This window comes from Pongo pygmaeus, chromosome 14, assembly GCF_028885625.2.
Source record: "Pongo pygmaeus isolate AG05252 chromosome 14, NHGRI_mPonPyg2-v2.0_pri, whole genome shotgun sequence".
Lineage (NCBI taxonomy): Eukaryota > Metazoa > Chordata > Mammalia > Primates > Hominidae > Pongo > Pongo pygmaeus.
In genome coordinates, this window is record NC_072387.2 from 2353689 (window position 1) to 2371391 (window position 17703).

Below are 17703 nucleotides of genomic sequence, written 5' to 3' on the forward strand. Positions count from 1 at the left end.
CTCGTGTAGGATTTTTAAATCTAATTAAATTGTGTTTGAGCGATTTTTGTACATTTTAATATGTCCGTAATTAATTTTATATCTGAATAATGTACCCTTATAAAGGAATGCGTAGCTGTTTTATTTAGTTGTTTTATTATTGATGCACATTTGATTTGTTTTCAGTTTGGAAAAGTACCAAATAATGCTGCTTCGAGTACTTTTCTGCATTGCAAACTATGCTGGCATTTCTATTATACTTAATAGTGGAGTTGCTGGGTCCTAGAGTGTGGTTAAGTACATCATGTAAGTAAGGAGATACTACCCAGAAGTTTTTGAATATGGTTATAACAGTTTACACACAGAATAGTATAAGAAACTTCCAGTTGCTTGACATCATCACTAGTATTTAATTTTATCAGATTTCAAAAATGTTAACTATTGCATAGTGGTATTAAATTGTATTTGTAGTACGCATTGCTCTGATGCATAAGGATGCGGATATGTTTATCTACTTGTTGGCCCTTCGGTTCTGTATGTGGAACTCCTAGTCACATGTTTGACAATTTTGTTCAATGTATTGCATCGTTGTTTATTAATTGATCGTATTTAGTTAAATAACCTAGATATAAGGCTTTTGCCACATAAATATATGGCAAATGTAGACTTCCACTCTGTTCTTTCTTTTCTACTCTCCTGAAGGTTTAATTTCTATAACGAGAAGGTTTTAATTCTAATAAGATCCAATTTATAATATTTTTGTCTTGATGGTTAATGCACTTTGTGTCCTAAGAAATATTGGTCTGTGCCAAGGTCATGAACATATTTATCGATGTCATCTACTAGAAATATTGTTTTCAACTTCACCTTAAAATTTAAAATCAACTTATCATTGAAATTTGTTAATGATGTAAGATAGTATTTCTTTCTCACATAAATAACCAGTTGACCCAAGGCTATTTACCTAGAAGACTGTCTTCTCTCCACTGCTCTTCTGTGCCTCTTTTGTAATGTACAAAATATCCAATTGTGTGGGTCTGAGTTGGACTCTCGAGTTTTTCTAGTTTTCTTTGTGCCTATTTTGGCATTACTAACATACATAGCTTTTATTACTATAGCTTTAATCTAAGTCTGAATATATACCATTGTAAGCTCACAAGCTTTGTTATTCTTCAGGACAGTTTTTACAGTTCTCTGATTTTTTATATGTATTTAAGATTTTTAAATTGATTAGACAGCTTCCACAAATTTTTGCCAAAATATTGTATTGTGAAAATACAAATCTATAAATCAATTTGGAGAGAAAGTACATAGAAACAAAGCAAAACAAAACACTAATAACCTCCAAACCAAACTTAAGGAGAACCCCACAGTTAGAAAAGAAGTTCCAAAATTGGAGTAAATATTTGCAACCCATGAAATTACAAAGGGGCTCACACATACACTGTACAAAGATCTCAATCTTCTTTTTTTTTGTTTTAACAGTGTCGCTCTGTCACCCAGTCTGTAGTGCAGTTGTGCAATCTCAGCTCACTGCAATCTCCATCTCCCAAGTTTCAGCAATTCTTCTACCTCAGCCTCCTGAGTAGCTGGGAGTACAGGCATGGGCCACCATTTCTGGCTAGTTTTTTTGTGTGTGTTTTTAGTGGAGACGAAGTTTCACCATGCTGGCCAGGTTGGTCTTGAAATCCTGACCTCAAATGATCCACCTGCCTCCGCCTCTCGAAATGCTGCAATTAAAGGTCTGAAGAACCACAGCTGACCTGTAAAGATGTCTTAAAAATTAGTTAAAAAACAAACAAAACAGAAAAAGAGAAAAAAGAAATATCTATGCAGTTAAAAAGAAAAAAAAAGGCAAAAGATGTTATTTTACAGGTGTAGTACCCTGTGCCCGTCACTGTAATGGGGATGGACATGGGCTTCACAGGACATGAAATGCATCAAACATTTGCTGGTTGAACGTGATAAATTCTTGTGGGACCAGCCTCAAGAGCAGAGCCCGTGGTGCATTGTTTCATCCCCTAGCCCTACATAAAAAAAAACCTGGCTGCACCGTGCTCTATGCTTACCTGCATTGGCCATTTCCAGAGCCCTGAGCACCTATGGACACCTAAGTCTGCCCAAACTCACCCCATCCCAATATTGTATCTGGTATTGAACATGACAACATGTCGTCACTGAACATGTGCTTATACAGTTTTGTGTTCAACTCCTTATTTTACAACAGGAAGACTGAGGCCCAAAAAAAGCCAAAGACTGGTCCAGATCGCAGAAATTGGGCAGAACACAGAGTATTATGGAGGGAGCCAGCTTCCTAGGCTTTGCATGCATCCCACCCATCAGATTTGCTTTGGAAATTAGCGCCCCTAAGTCCTGGCAAATCCTGTGCTCTACTTTCTACCTGGGCATTCTACTATTCCACTTCTCACATAGGTGTGCAGGCATGCACACACAAACACCACACACACACACCACACACACACGCACACACAAACACCACACACACACACGCACGCTTCTAAGGTGGAGATCATGGAGGTGAGGTTAGGGAAGAGGAAACCAGAGAAGTGACAAAAGGGGAAGAAATAGTACAGACAGCTTTGCCATGAGGTAGAGGCATCCTCTCCCCATCTACATTTCCAGGAGCTGACAGCATGGGCTGAAGGATCCTCCAGGTTCCCTGGGTTCTGCCGGGCCTGGGGACCTCCCCAGCTGTTTCGAGAGGACAGGACTGGGGTTGTGACTCCCACCTCTGTGGGCACCTGGAACTAAAATGAGCTCTGCCCTCCCCCACCACCCCGTGTGATATAAAGACAGGCTACGCGAAAGAAAGAATCCGTTTTCTCCCTCATAAATAGGGGTACTTGAAGGGAATAATATCAAGGATTTCAGATACTCATAAGTGTCTCTTCGCCTTGGCTTTTCATTGGTAACTCACTGCGCTTTGAGACTCTAAGAAGAGGCTTTTCAGTTTCTAGAGGTCCTTCAGAGAAGAGAGAGGCCTAGAGACTTGGACAGATGAGGACTTGGAATAAAGCAGAATGTGACAATTCACTGGGCTCTGGAGTGTGGGGCCGAGGAAAAAATACTAGTTTTTGGGGTGTCCTTGAGGTCTTCATTCGGAAGTGGAAGAAAATAGTGTCTCTGAATGCTGTTAAAATGTTTAATGAGTACACAGCACATCCAAAGAGGCTCAGGAAAATAGGAATCAAGGGAGGCTTCCTAGGTCACTTTTATGGCCCTTGGAGCCTTCAAATACTGCTCCTTTTTCCCAGGGGTCTCTGAAGAGCCACTGCCTTGAGAATCCCCCAATACAGGTACCTGTTTTGTGATGCTTCACCCTGGGGCTACAGTGCTAGTGACAGCCTCTAGGTGGGGGCAGACTCCGTGTTTCTTGTGCCCGCTGGGCTTTACTGGAGCAGCTGGAGCCAGAGGCAGAGTCACGCTGAGGTCCTGCACCTCCTGTTATCATTCATGATCTCCAAATTATTGGGTGGCCAAAAGCAGGGAGAAGGGCTTTGTGATTTTCCATGTTATTTTACTCAGCGACTCTTTCCCTAGCACTCACCCTGTGGCAGCTACCTTGGTAGGTTCACCATGTGGCACCAAAAATGATTATGTTATCCCTGCCTCTCCGCGGGGAGCTCACAGTCTAAGGACTGCAGGACAAAAACACTAAAGCAAGTACATGCAAAATAAAAGAGCATTTTATAATGGAAATAAAGTGGAATGTTGGGAGGGAGGGATGGGGAGAGGTTGCCTGGAGGGGACATGAATGCCTTGCTGAGGTGACATTATGTTGAGACCAGAATGGCAACAGAGAGACAGTCCTGTGGAAAGTGTGTCAGGAAAAAGCCACTCTTTGTGAAGAGACTCACAGGCACAGGTGAGTTCAGCAGAGGAGGTCAGGAAGGGACCAATGTGGCTGCAGGCAGCCTGAGAAAGAAAGGAACAGAGTGGAGGGAAGATCCTGGGGCCTGAAAGAGGTGGTTAGTCATTTGCTCCTCTCTGACAACATGGCCCTGAATTTTAGCACATTTTTACAACAAATACTATCTCACAATTTTTGTGAACCAGAATCTCGACATAGCTTAGTTTGGTGTCTCTGCCTCAAGGTCTTTTACTTGGCTGGGGCTCTGATTTCAACTGAAGCTGGATTTTGGGGAAGATCAGCCTCCACTCTGCCTCATGGAAATTGGCACGATTCAGCGTGAACTGAGAGCCCGAGTTCCTTCCTCTCCATTGGTCTGGGCATCTCCTCAGTTCTCTATCATGTGGGTCTGTACCTAGAGCATCTTAGGACACTGGAGATCGCTTCCTCCTCTTGAGGATTACAATAGAGAGGTGAAAAATGAAAGAGATAGGCAGATGTGTGCACAGAAAAAGAGAGAAAGGGAAACAGAGAGATTGAGAGAGGAAGCACAAGACAGAGCAAGTAGGAGAAAAATAATATATTTTTAAAAAATATAACTTTGGAAGTTGCAACAGACTATGTGATTTCCTCCCCCATTCACATTCCAGAACCTTAATGCCCAGTGTGATGGCCTTAAGAGTTCAGAGGTAATTAGGTCCTAAGTATGAGGCCCTCATGACAGAGATTACTGGCTTTGTAAAAGAAACCGCAGATGGCTGTCTCTCCCTCTCTCTGCTAAATGAGAATACAACCTGAAGTCCACCATGTGTATTCTCACCTCTGTCTCCCATGCAGTAACACTATCAGTTTCCTCATCTGTCCTTTCTACTTTCTTTAAAAGAGGATGCTGATTGCAGACAACACGTGACAGATGCATTTCAAATCACAGAGGAGTTTCTTGAGATATACGTGATTTTAGTTTTAAGTAGAATTTCCTGAAGAGTTTTAGTTACAATACCACGTTCAAGAGGATGGTGGTGAAACTCATAGTAAACACTTGGCAAAACATAGGTTATGGGGCAGCCATCCCCTGGAAACACTTGATAGGGGTTTATATATGAAATGTGAAATATCATAGGTTTAATCCTGGCACAGAAACAAAACCGAGTGCACTGCACTTGAAGAGCTGACCAGTCCCCAGCACAGGTCCATATCAAGAAACGGAGAAGAAATAATCCATTTAACCCCAGAAAGGTCTTCATTTGCCCAAACTGAAAACCAAATTTCACTCAGGAAACTAATATTGGATTTAATTAAATATAAGTCGGTCATATGTTTTCAAAATTAAATTATATATGTGTTTGTTTGTCTCTATAAATAAGTCCCCAACTTTGCTCATGGCTCATCTTCTGTATTTTTTGGCTGATTTTCAATGGTTTTCTTATATTGTATGGATGAATAGTCAGTGAAATAGTCTTAATTTCACCATGTGTTTAATTATAAATCTATACTTCCTTTGTGTGAGAGAAAATCTTTTGTGAACCAAATTTAATTTTTGGAAAGCTTTATAACTCCATATTTTTTCTTTTAAAAATTGTAATTGTGGTAAAAACTCATAATGTAAAATTTACCGTCTTAATTCTTTTTAAGTATATATTTCATTAGTGTTAAGTACATTCACATAGTTATGCAAAAGACCCGTAGAACTTCTATGTCTTGCAAAACTAAAATTAAATGTCTTTTAAGACATTTGCCCATTTTATCATCTCTTCAGCCCTTGACAAAGGCCATTCTACCTTTTTTTTCCTATGAGTTTGTCTAGTTAAGTTACCTGATTATGAATGGAATCATACACTATCACTTTGTTGCTGGCTTATTTCAATTAACTTGATATTCTCAATAATTATCATGTAATGTGTCTTTTTAAAGACTGAATAATATTCCACTTTGCGTATGTGCCACTTGTTATTAAACTGTTCATTTGTCAAGGGACATCTCGGTTGTTTCTGCCTTTTGGCTTGTTTTAATAACGCTGCAATAAATTTGGAAGTGCAAATATCTCTCCCGGATCATGTGTTCTATATTTTAAATATATAGCTAGAAGGGGGTTTGCTGGTTTATATAATAATATCATTTTAATTTTTTGAAGAGTTTTCACACTATTTTAAAAATCGGTTTGAGATGATAGATTATTGTGAGTTTGCTTTGCATTTTTATAGAAGTGTGATGTCGAGTATCCTTTTAAATGCCTAGTCATTTCTATATCTTCTTTGGAGAAAGTCATTTCAAACATTTACCATTCTAAATCAAGTTATTAACTTTTTTTGTTGTTGAGTTATAGGAGTTTATATATTTTGAAATTTACCATCTACCAAATATGAGAATAGAAAATATTTTTACTCTTTTCTGTTGTATGTATGTATGCACGTATATAACCCTATACAATACAGAGTCTTGCTATGTTTTCATGGCCACTCTCAAACTTTTGGCCTCAAGTGATCGTTCTGCCTTGGCCTCCTAAAGATCTAGAATTATAGGCGTGAGCCACCATGCCCAGGTTTCACCCACTTATTAGGTGACATTTGTATGTCACTAAATGTTTTCTTTGATGTGTAAAACACTTGAAGCTTAATTTACTCCCTTTTTTTGTTCTTTTCTTGTTTCTTATGAATTTGATGTCATACTTCAGCAAAGTTTTAAGACTTATGTCATAAGCATTTCCCCTATGTTTACTTCTAAGAATTGTATTAGTTTAAGTATTGAATCCATTAAAAAAAAAACTTTTCTTTTTGTATACGATACAAAGGAAGCATTCAACTTTATTTTTTTCTCTGCAAATATGCAGTTTTGAAAATTCTTTGTTAAAGAGATTTTTATTTTTCTTTTGTGTGGTCATGGAAAGTTTATGGAGGACTATTTTATCACATAGGCAACGGTTTATTTCTGGGATCTCTATTCTGTTTCATCACCTATGTATCTGTTTGTGTGGCAATACCATATTGTTTTTATTTTTGTAGCTTTGTATCATGATTTTAAATCAGAAAATGTAGTAACTCTTTGTCCTTTTTAAAGGGTGTTTGGCTAGTAACAGTTCCTAAACAACTTTTAGAATTATACACAAAAGTTCTGCAAAAAAAATACCATTGGGATTTTGATGAAAATTACATTACATTTTTATATCATCATGAGTAGTACTGATAACCTCTTTTTTTTTTTTTTTGAGATGGAGTTTTAGTGAGTCACTCAGGCTGAAGGGCAGTGGTGTGAGCTGTGCTCACTGCAGGCTCTGCTTCCCAGATTCAAGCAATTCTCCAGTCTCAGCCACCAGAGTAGCTGTGATTGCAGTCATGCACCACCACTTATAGCTAACTTTTGTATTTTTGGTAGAGATAGAGTTTTGCCATGTTGGCCGGGCTAGTCTCAAACTTCTGATCTCAAGTGATCCACCCACTTTGGCCTCCCAAAGTCTTGGGATTACAGGTATGAGTCACGCACCGGCCCTGACATCTTAATATTAAATCACCTCACACTTCAGCAAGACTATATGTAAGATTTTGAGTAATTTCCTCTTATTTACTTATTTGCCAAATTTTCTTGCTTTTGATTTCTAGTTTATTTACATTATATGACTTCAGTTTTCTTAAATTTAATAAGACATGTATCCTAACACAATGTACCATGTGTGATTGAGAATATTGCATATTTTGCTGCTTTTGATTGCAAAGTTCTGTAAATGCTGGTTAGGTCTATAATGTTCAGGTTTGGCTTTCTTCCTGATATTATATCTGACTATTCTAGTAATTATTGAAAGTGGAGTCTTGAAGTCCGCAATTGTTGTGTTGCTGTATATTTCTTGCTTGACTTCTGTCAATATTTGTTTTACATATTTGAAAGACGAGAATCAGTTGAACCTGGGAAGACGAGGTTGTAGTGAGCCTATCGCAAGATCGTGCCACTGCCCTCCATCCTGGGAGATAGAAACTCTGTCTCCAAAAAAAAGGAGAAATGTCAGTGTTATATATAGTAATATAAAAATTTAATGTATTTTTTGTGAAAATCCCAATGGTATATGTTTGCAGGTTTTTCAAATTATATTTATATGATTTATAAATTATTGTTATAGATTCCTTTCAAGTTAATACATCTCACCGTTACATAATTCCAATCTGTCTCGTTAACACTTTTGACTTAAGATATATTTTGTTTAATAGAATTATGACCATGATGCTCCAATTGTAGCTACTTTTTGTATAATATATATTTTATTTATACTGTTAATTTCAAGTTATTTGCATCCTTAGAGCTAAAGTGACTCCTGTAGAGAGCACATTGCTAGATCTTCTTTGTTCTTAATCCATTAAATTATTTATTCATTTTCTTTAAGGTATTTAATTTTTATATTTGAAGCAATTACTGCAGTTAATGAAGTTACTATTATTATTTGTAATTGTCTTCTGTGTTTCTTGTAGACGTGTTATTTATCATTTTTTCTCTTACTGCTTTATTTTTGTTTGTTGATTTTGTAGTGATGTGATTCAATTTCTTTCTCATTTGCTTTTGTATACATTCTACAGGTTTTTTTGGTAATCATCTTGAGAAATAAAGACTATATAAATCATTTTAAGGTTATGACAATATATAACAACTATATTTCAACTGAATGCAAAGTTGTACCTTTTCATACCCCCTGTGTTATTAATATCACATATTATCTTTTCTTATTATCTATGAACACACATTTATGCAGATTTGTGCTGCATTTTTTAAACTCCATGGCAATATTTTGAAAGTTTTGTGCACCATCGTTATGATAGTAGAGATTTCTATACCTGTTTATATATTTATCTTTAATAGAGAGTTTTCTATTTTCATGTGCTTTTATGATGCTGGGCAGCATCATTTCATTTTCGGATGTGATAGACTTTCTTTAACATTTCCTTTAGGACTGTTCTAGTGGTTAGTAACACACTCAGCTTTTATTTATTTTGGAAAGGCTTTTTTTTTTTTTATTCCTGAAGTGAAATTATTCCACTTGAAGGATTTTGTTTGGCAGTATTTCTTCTTGTTTAATTATCTGGTCATCTGGAGATTTCTCAGCTACTTTTTAAAAATAACCTCTTTATTACTTTTCTCCTATATTGTTTTTCTTAGACTCCTTTTATAAATACAATGGTCCACTTGATGGTGTGCAGTACGTCCCATATTTTTTCTCTATTCTGTTTAAAATATTTGTTTTCATGGCTCAATATTTACAACTACAATGTCATCAATTGTGTGGTTTTTTCTGCTTTATTAGTCTGCTTTTGTGACTGTTGATTGAAATTTTAATATAGTTATTGTGTTCCTCAGATTCACAGTTTTTGTTGGTTTCTAAAAATATTTTTATTGATATCTCATTTTCTTTATGTATCACTTCTAATATTATTTTGTTGTCTATGTTCTGTTTGTGTTCATTAAGCAGTTTTTTTCTAATTACATTTTATTGAAAACTGCACTGAATGCTAAATGTCCATATTTACAATAAACATCTACAGTAACGGTAACTCGCACTAAAACAAACCATACTTCTGATAGGCATTATTTTTCTGTTTGGGACAATTTTAAAATTTTTCTTTTGTCACAAAAACAGGAATGTACCTAATGAAAGGCTCAAAACAGGCCATCTTTTTAAACAAAAAGGCAATGATTCACAAAAGACTATGAATAGAACATGTAACTAATTGATGTAAATCTAATAGGATTTTTCAAAATCAGTCACATCCATTACATCTGAAGTGTTCTTGTATAAAATACGTGAAGAAAAGAAGATTTTATCAGTGTCTTAAAAAGTGGGTTTGTTCATAGACAATCTGACAAGTTACCATTAAAAGTGTTTCCTGTGACATAAGGAAATGCAATATTATTTTTCTTGAACACTTTTAGTGCAAGACTTCCCACTCAATAAAATAGCAGAGCATCTGAAACTGAGAAAATATATTTGATTACAAACAGCTTGTGAAATTTAATACTGGTTTATTTTTTATTTTTTATTTTTTGCATTATCGGAGGCTTTTACTGAACTTACAACCAACTTGCCCGCTCATTATGCAGTTCAGATGTGAGAGACGTTTCTCTGTACAGGAGCCGGTACTGTCTTCTATCCTATGCGTGCAGATGTCTAAAACAGGCAAACAGTTTACTCCACATTTTCTAGTAATGTGATCTTCCTATTAGCAAAAAGCGGTAACCAGTCCCTGTAGACTGAAGGGACTCAAGTCACAAGATGTGGATTTCCTCCTCATGGTTTTTATTTTGATGTTTGAAGTCTTGATGCAACATTCTGAGCAGGGTGTTCCGGTCCTGCTCTGCCCAAGGGACTGACAAAGGAAAAAGTTCTATTTATTCTTTGTGATTTGACTCACAGATGAAAAACTTAACACACAATAACGGAAGTTGATGGTTAATAAATCACACCCTATTCTTTCAGAGCATCCGTAAGCAGACGACATCTTCAGTTTTCTAACTCTTGTAGTTTTAACACTGCAACATCAATGATGTATATGTCCAGAATCAGCTAAAAAGAGCGTCAGATTCTTTTTCTGTTAGTTCATCTATTTTTCACTGTCCTTGTTTCCAAGTGTATCAGAATGATTACCCTCCGGCATTCTCTACTACTTCTCGTTGGGGTGCTCTCGATTGTCCCCGTGATTGTGGGCTGGTTGGGAGAGGGCCCTTGGGAAGTATGTGCCAGTGTCGGGAGGTTGTGAGTCACCGGGATGCATCCAGGGATGATCCCTTCATTGGATGCAGGAATTCCTCCTGGAGCCACGCCCACGATGACTGGATGAATTGCTTGCTGGTCTATTACTGAGCAAAGCACAGATGTGACAAAGAATTCCTTGTTCACAGTTTCTTAAGCTTCCTGGGATGCGACCTGTGATGGCTCAGCGGATCTCGGTGGCAGCTGCCTCCTTCATCTCCAGTGACGCCTGCTCGCGGTAGCAGACAGTGTGAGGAGTGCAGATGATATTCGGGACATCTTCAATGGACCCTGAGCCAAGCTAAAGGGCTACGACTCATTCACGTCGAGGGCTGCCTCTCGTATCTTGCCCTCCTTGAGGGCCTGTGCTAAGGCTTTCTCATCCACCAGGCCACAACGGGCTGTGTTCACAAGGAATGCTCCCTACCTCATCTGCTTTCTGGAAAAGTCATTGATGAGGTGGTGTTTATGTTCGCTGAGACTGCAGTGCAAGGAGACGCAGTGGCTCTGATACAGCAAATCCTGCATGGTGTAGACCCTCTGCACGCCCAGGGACTGCTCGATTCCATCCTGCAATTAGGGGTAATAAAATATGACGCTGAATCCAAAGGCGGTGGCTGGAACTGCAAAAGCCTGCTGCGTGCGACCGTAGCCGATGAGGCCCAGCGTCTCCCCACGAATGCGGGCCACTCCCGAGGCCACGTCGCAGGTCTGCTCCATGCTCTGAACCCGCTTGCCTTCCCACAGTGCCTGTTACAAACATGTGTTCCTCTAGTGCATGTTGAGGATGTGGCAGATAGTGAAGTAGGCTGTCTCTTCCACGGCTGCGGACGGGATGTTGCACACAGAAATTCCGAGCTCGCCAGCAGCCTTGACGTTCACTTTGTCGTAGCCGCTGCCAACCCGCACGATCACTCTCAGGTCCTGGAAATTTGCCAGGTCCTCCCTGGTGGGGGTTATGGTGTGGTATATCATGGCGCCCACGACTCTGTTTAGAACTTTCTCGTGGATCTCCTGCGTGGACTGCACGTCACAGAAGGCCACGGTGGCCAGGTCCTTCAGGATGGGCATATCCACAATGCAGTCGCGGCCGTCCAGCAGCGCCACCACAGGGCGGGGGTGCAGGGGGCCTTTCATGATCTGGAGGCGAATTCCTACACAAATTCTGTCCAATCGCTCTCTCTTAAGTTTGCGCTTATCCACAAATGTCATTCTTTAGGGAACTTTGCAATTCTCAGATCAAAAGGCAAAGCAGTCCTCTAAGAACTTAGGGGAACTCGGAGGCGTCTGCGTGCATGACACCACTATGAATCCAATATAAATTTATTCAGAAAATCTATAGTTCACACGATGGGCTGTCCATCTTTGTAAGGGAATACAGGTTAATTTGTTCAAAGCAATTTAAGGTGATGAAACCTGTTTGCTTGCAACTCAGCCACCATCACACAATCAATCAAAGAATCTCACCACGACCCCAGGTCTGGAGCTCCTGGAGTCCGCGAACGCTGGAAGTGGAGGCGGTTTTGGCCCGGTGCAGCCTGGTCCTTGCTCCTGCTCTGAGCCTGGGGCCACCAATGTGTCCGGCATGGTCTCCAGGCTCCTCCTTTCCCGGTGCCCCGCGTACCGGAGGAGTGCCGGTCTCATTAAGCGGCTTTGATAATTATTTTGATTTTTTAAACTATATAATGCAAAAACAAAAACAACAACAAAATAATAAACCTACAGATTTTGACCTTTCAAGATCAACAAAGATTTTTAAAGGTCAATATTTGTAGGTTTATTTTATTTCTTTAATTGGGACATGTTTTCTCTGTTTTCTGCCTTCTCTGTATGCCCTGCAATCTTTTGATGAGATTCAGAAATTTATAAAACAACTGTGTAACGTAGTATGTAAAAAGTTTCTTACTACAAGATAATATAGCAGTCAGTGAGGCTGAATATTCTGGTGCTTCATTAACAGGGTCTTCGGTGTGTCTTCTCTGGCCTTGTGTGTGTATTTTTAAGGTAAAAATATTTTTCCCCTTATTTTCCAGACACGGCAGTCTTTGCTTCCGCAGTTGATTGCAGTGTTTGTTTCTCTGAGGCTGTGATAAGCATTCAGCTTCTTTTCTCAGCAGTCATAAGTTGTCATTCTTATTACTCTGCCATTTCCTTTAGCACTCCCTGTTGGGGGAGACAGAATCTAGTCACCAGCGGTAGCCCAAAAAGCCAAACCTTTGAACATATGTTCCACTATTCTCATTGTATACTGAGGGAGATACTAAAAGTTGGACATTTTCTCTTGAGCCCAATTGCTGGGAAAGAAGAAATGATGTGGTGAATGTAAGCCAGACCTGGTTGCCTTGTGCAGCAAGCTTTTCCAACCCGGCTTGTTCTGTTATTTTTATGGCTGTGTTTTATTTTAGGCTTTTAGCAGCCTGCAACCATAGTTTTCAGGTTCTGTCTCTAGTGATAAACAGAAAAGGGGGATGAGGAAAGGGCCTTGCTGGCTCAACCAGAAACAGAAACTAAGAATTCATGGCTGAGGTCTCCCTTGGACGCCCCTGTTCCACAGTAAAGGAACTATCTTTGGAATGTAAAAAGAGAGAGAAAAATAAGCATCACCCCAACAGGAAAGAATGAACAAATAACAAAGATAAGAGGTGCAAAGGCCAAGGAGAAAACCTTAAAAATGTGGTGTTGGCCGCATATTCTCACTCATAGGTGGGAATTGAACAATGAGAACACATGGACACAGGAAGGGGAACATCACACTCTGGGGACTGTTGTGGGGTGGGGGGAGGGGGGAGGGATAGCAATGGGAGATATACCTAATGCTAGATGACGGGTTGGTGGGTGCAGCGCACCAGCATGGCACATGTATACATATGTAACTTACCTGCACATTGCGCACATGTACCATAAAACCTAAAGTATAATAATAATAATAATAATAATAATAATAGTAAAAGAAAAAAAAAATGTGGTGTTGGAAGTTCTGCTTCAAAGAAATTGGTTCTGGAAAATCCTAGATTTACTTCTTTTGCTGCCGCAGATGGAAATTTCCTACCCTATGCTGATTATGCTCCTAAATCTTCTAAGGCTTCTCCTGTTCCTCCACTAACATTCCAGGGCATTCACAGTGAGAGCCAAAGTTCTCCTATTCTTTCTGTTATTCTCATGAAGGCCTTGTGGTCTGAGTGCTTTTCCATTGCTTTTTGGGATCTGAGGAAATCTGCACATTTTGCGAGACTTTTATTTTAAGCTGTTTTGTAAAATCTGTGCCTCATGTCAGAAGTTTGTGAGAGTAAAAGTGCAGACACTGGGTTTTGGTTCACATATTTCAGAAACACCAAGGACAAGTGCTTCTGCTTCATAATTTTCAGTCCTGTGATTTCAAAGTGATCGTGTAAAAATATCGGAAAAAAATTTATCAGAGCACAAAGAACTTCAGAACATATGATAAAGTTGAATCTTTTATTTCACTTTATTCTTTTTTTCATCTCTGGTAATGTAGGTCAAAAAGTTTTCTTTTCCTTAATAGAAACTAACTTAGAAATGTGAACTCTCTATGCCAAGCGCCTCACTTGTGGAATAGTTTATTGTAACCACTCATTTCAAAGAATTTTTAAAGACCTTAATGCCATAAAAAAAACTTAGAAACTTGCCAAGAATAGAATAAATTCTTAATTGTTACATTATTTCTTAATGAGTTATTTTATTAATTAATCTTATATAAAGCCTAGTGGGACTGTGATCTGTACGTTTTCCCTGTCTTATTTTTATGTATGTCAAATTAGCGTATAATTTTAGCTTCAGGGGTTTCAGAATAGCACACTTGAATTTATGTGTTGTATAGAAAGTGAATTAGATAGTATGCACATCACATTAAGAAAAGTTTTAGTTTGTGTCTAAATTCACTGCATAGAAAAACATCATTAGTGTTTCCATTTACTTTCCTCAACATTTATCTGAATGATATTATAATTTATTTCTATTTGCTTATTATATTGTAGTGTTCCACAGCATATTTTACAATATTCATGTTGTTCCCGTATTTAAAAATGTAAGTCTTTTCTTTGTTTTTAAAAAAATAAATTATAAGCCAGTGCAGTGGCTCATGCCTGTAATTCCAGCACTGTAAGAGGCTGAGGTGGGTGGATCACCAGGTCAGGTGTTCAAGACCAGCCTGGCCAACATGGCGAAATCCCTTCTCTACTAAAAATACAAAAAATGTAGCCGGCCGGGCGCAGTGGCTCACACCTGTAATCCCAGCACATTCGGAGGCCGAGACGGGAGGATCACAAGGTCAGGAGATCAAGACCATCTTGGCCAACATGGTGAAACCAGTTCTCTTCGAAAAATACAAAAAAAAATTAGCCGGGTTTGGTGGTGGGTGCCTGTAGTCCCAGCTACTTGGGAGGCTGAGGCAGGAGAATGGCGTGAACCGGGGAGGTGGAGGTTGTAGTGAGCCAAGAGCTCGCCACTACAATCCAGCCTGGGTGACAGAGAGAGACTCCGTCTCAAAAAATAAAATAGAAGAAAATAAATTATAGCCTTTCCATTTGTATAAAATGAGGAGAAATATATTAAGAAAATAATAAAAAGTGTTTCTAATATCATAGAAATCTTTATTAAAACTTTCTTCTAAATGCTCTTTATGGGAGATTTTAATGCATTTGTTGTGCAATTTTGTTACTCTAACCATATGCTAATAATTCAAAATCTGCTCTTTATAGGTGCCCAGTTGTGGTTGAACATTGTAGTTATCTACAAACAGTCTTCTTCAGTTGTGTGCTTTGTTTATTCAGTGTTTCACAGGTTAATGTTTATTTAATTTTGTTTTCTAATATTTTATATTCCTGTATTTCCTTGTTAACATAGGCTGCCTTACATCATTTAATTGTGTTTTTAGATTCTGCCTATATATTATAATTTTGTATGACTATATTCAACTGTGTACACTTTCAAGGAGTGTAGAAAATAAGTCAAATATGGATCAACCATATGTCTATTGCCAACATAATTCTCTGTTCTTTTGCCTGTATAAACATTACTCATACTTTATTTATGACTTGTGTATTTGTTTTATGAGTTGATGGTCAACTAATTTTTTAATCCTCTCTGGGTGAGTAGTTGTGGAAATTTTCCCAATTTCCACTTCTATGAATTAATGAATCTATATTACTTTTGTGTGAAGGAAACACTTCTGTGATTTGTAGGTAATTTTTTTTTTGACCTCTGAACTTTTTATTGGCCTCCTTCTCCCCAAAGGGACCTTGCTTCTGCTGGCTCAGCATCTCAAAACGTCAGCGTTGTTGGTCTCAGACAACACTTTGCCGTCCACTATCCTGCCGGGGTGTTCTTTTGGATGGTTTTCAGGTATTTGTTGCTGTCCAGAGCATCACCAAGAGTGAAGCCCTCCCCGTCTTATAGCAGGCGGCAGTAGGTGGCAATCTCTGTCTCCAGTTTGACCTTGATGTTCCACAGGGCTTCGTGCTCCTGGGCCTGGTTCCTCTCTCCCCGGGTTTGTGCCAGCTCTGACTCCAGGTGCATCAGGATCCTGTTGATCTGCTCCATTTGCCTCTACCTCCCTCAGACTGCTCTCCAAGCTGGCCTTCAGATTTCTCATCGAGTCCAGGTCAATATCCAAGGACACGACTCTACCTCTCAGCTCCCTGAGCATGAGCTCAGCAGCTCCAATCTCAGCGGACTGCATGGTGACTACTGTGATGCTCTCCTCAGTCTGCTGGCACCAGTACTTGTCCAGCTCCTCTCAGTTTCTCTCAGCCATCTCCTCATATTGGGCCTGGATGCCTGCCATGATCTTGCTAAGGTCCTGACACTTGGGGACATCTACCTCCATGGTCAAGCAAGAGCTGGAAATCAGGCCTTGTAGACCTTTAATTTCCTCCTCATGGTTCTTCATGAAGAGCAGCTCTTCCTTGAGGGCCTTGATCTCTGATTCCAGCAGAGACTGAGTGACACTGGTGTTATCAGTGATGTCGCTCTCCACAGACTGGCACATGGCCAGCTCTGCCTCACAGTTTAAGCTTATCAGCAGCAAAATGATCATTGTCAGTCTGCAGGACGATGCAGGCACTGTCCGCAGAATTGGCAAAGACCTTTTTATTAGCCTAGTTCTCTGACTTTCTGACAGTAACAAATTATTTTGATTACTGTAGATTTTTAACATGTTTTGAAATCAGTAATTGTAATGCTTCCAACTTTTTTTATGTGGTCCCCTGAAATTCCGTATACTTTGGGAAGTCACATTCTCTGTTTCTGTCAAAAATAATATTAAGAATTTCATAGGGTTTGTATTAAATCTGTAGATCACTTTTTGCATAATAGACAAGTTCAAAATATTAAGTTTTCTAACTCTTGAACAAAAGCATGTTGAAGAGTAAATTGTTTAATTTTCATGTATTTGTGAATTTTATGAATTTTCTTCTGTTATTGATTTTTAGCTTTAATCCATTTTGGTCAGAAATTATAGTCTGTAACCTTCAATTTTTTATTATACTTTAAGTGCTAGGGCACATGTACAGAAAGTACAGGTTTGTTACTTAGGTATACATGTGCCATGTTGGTTTGCTGCACCCATCAACTCATCATTTACATTAAGTGTTTCTCCTAATGCTATCCCTTCAATAACCCCAAACCAACAAACAGGCACTAGTGTTTCATGTTCGCTGCCCTGTGTCCATGTATTCTCAATGTTCATCTCCTACCTATGAGTGAGAACATGTAGTGTTTGGTTTTCTATCCTTGTGACAATTTGCTAAGAATGATGGTTTCCAGCTTCATCCATGTCCCTGTAAAAACGTGAACTCATCCTTTTTTAAAGGCTGCGTAGTATTCCATGGTGTATATACTCCACAATTTCTTAATCCAGTCTATCGTTGATGGATATTTGGGTTGGTTCCAAGACTTTGCCATTGTGAACAGTGCCACGATAAACATACGTGTCCATGTGTCTTTATAGTAGCATGATTTATAATCCTTTGAATATATACCCAGTAATGAGATTGCTGGGTCAAATGGTATTTCTGGTTGTAGATACTTGAGGAATTGCCACACTGTCTTCCACAGTGGTTGAACTAATTTACACCCCCACCCACGGTGTAAAAGCGTTTCTATTTTTCCACAT

At 38.9% G+C, this 17703-nt stretch overlaps 2 pseudogenes; both read right to left on the bottom strand.

Moving 5' to 3' along the window:
• Positions 1-10482: 10482 nt before the first annotated feature.
• Positions 10483-11783, bottom strand: LOC134738025 (C-terminal-binding protein 2-like; annotated as a pseudogene).
• Positions 11784-15980: 4197 nt separating this feature from the next.
• LOC134738061 (keratin, type I cytoskeletal 18-like) lies at positions 15981-16626 on the bottom strand (annotated as a pseudogene).
• Positions 16627-17703: the final 1077 nt, after the last annotated feature.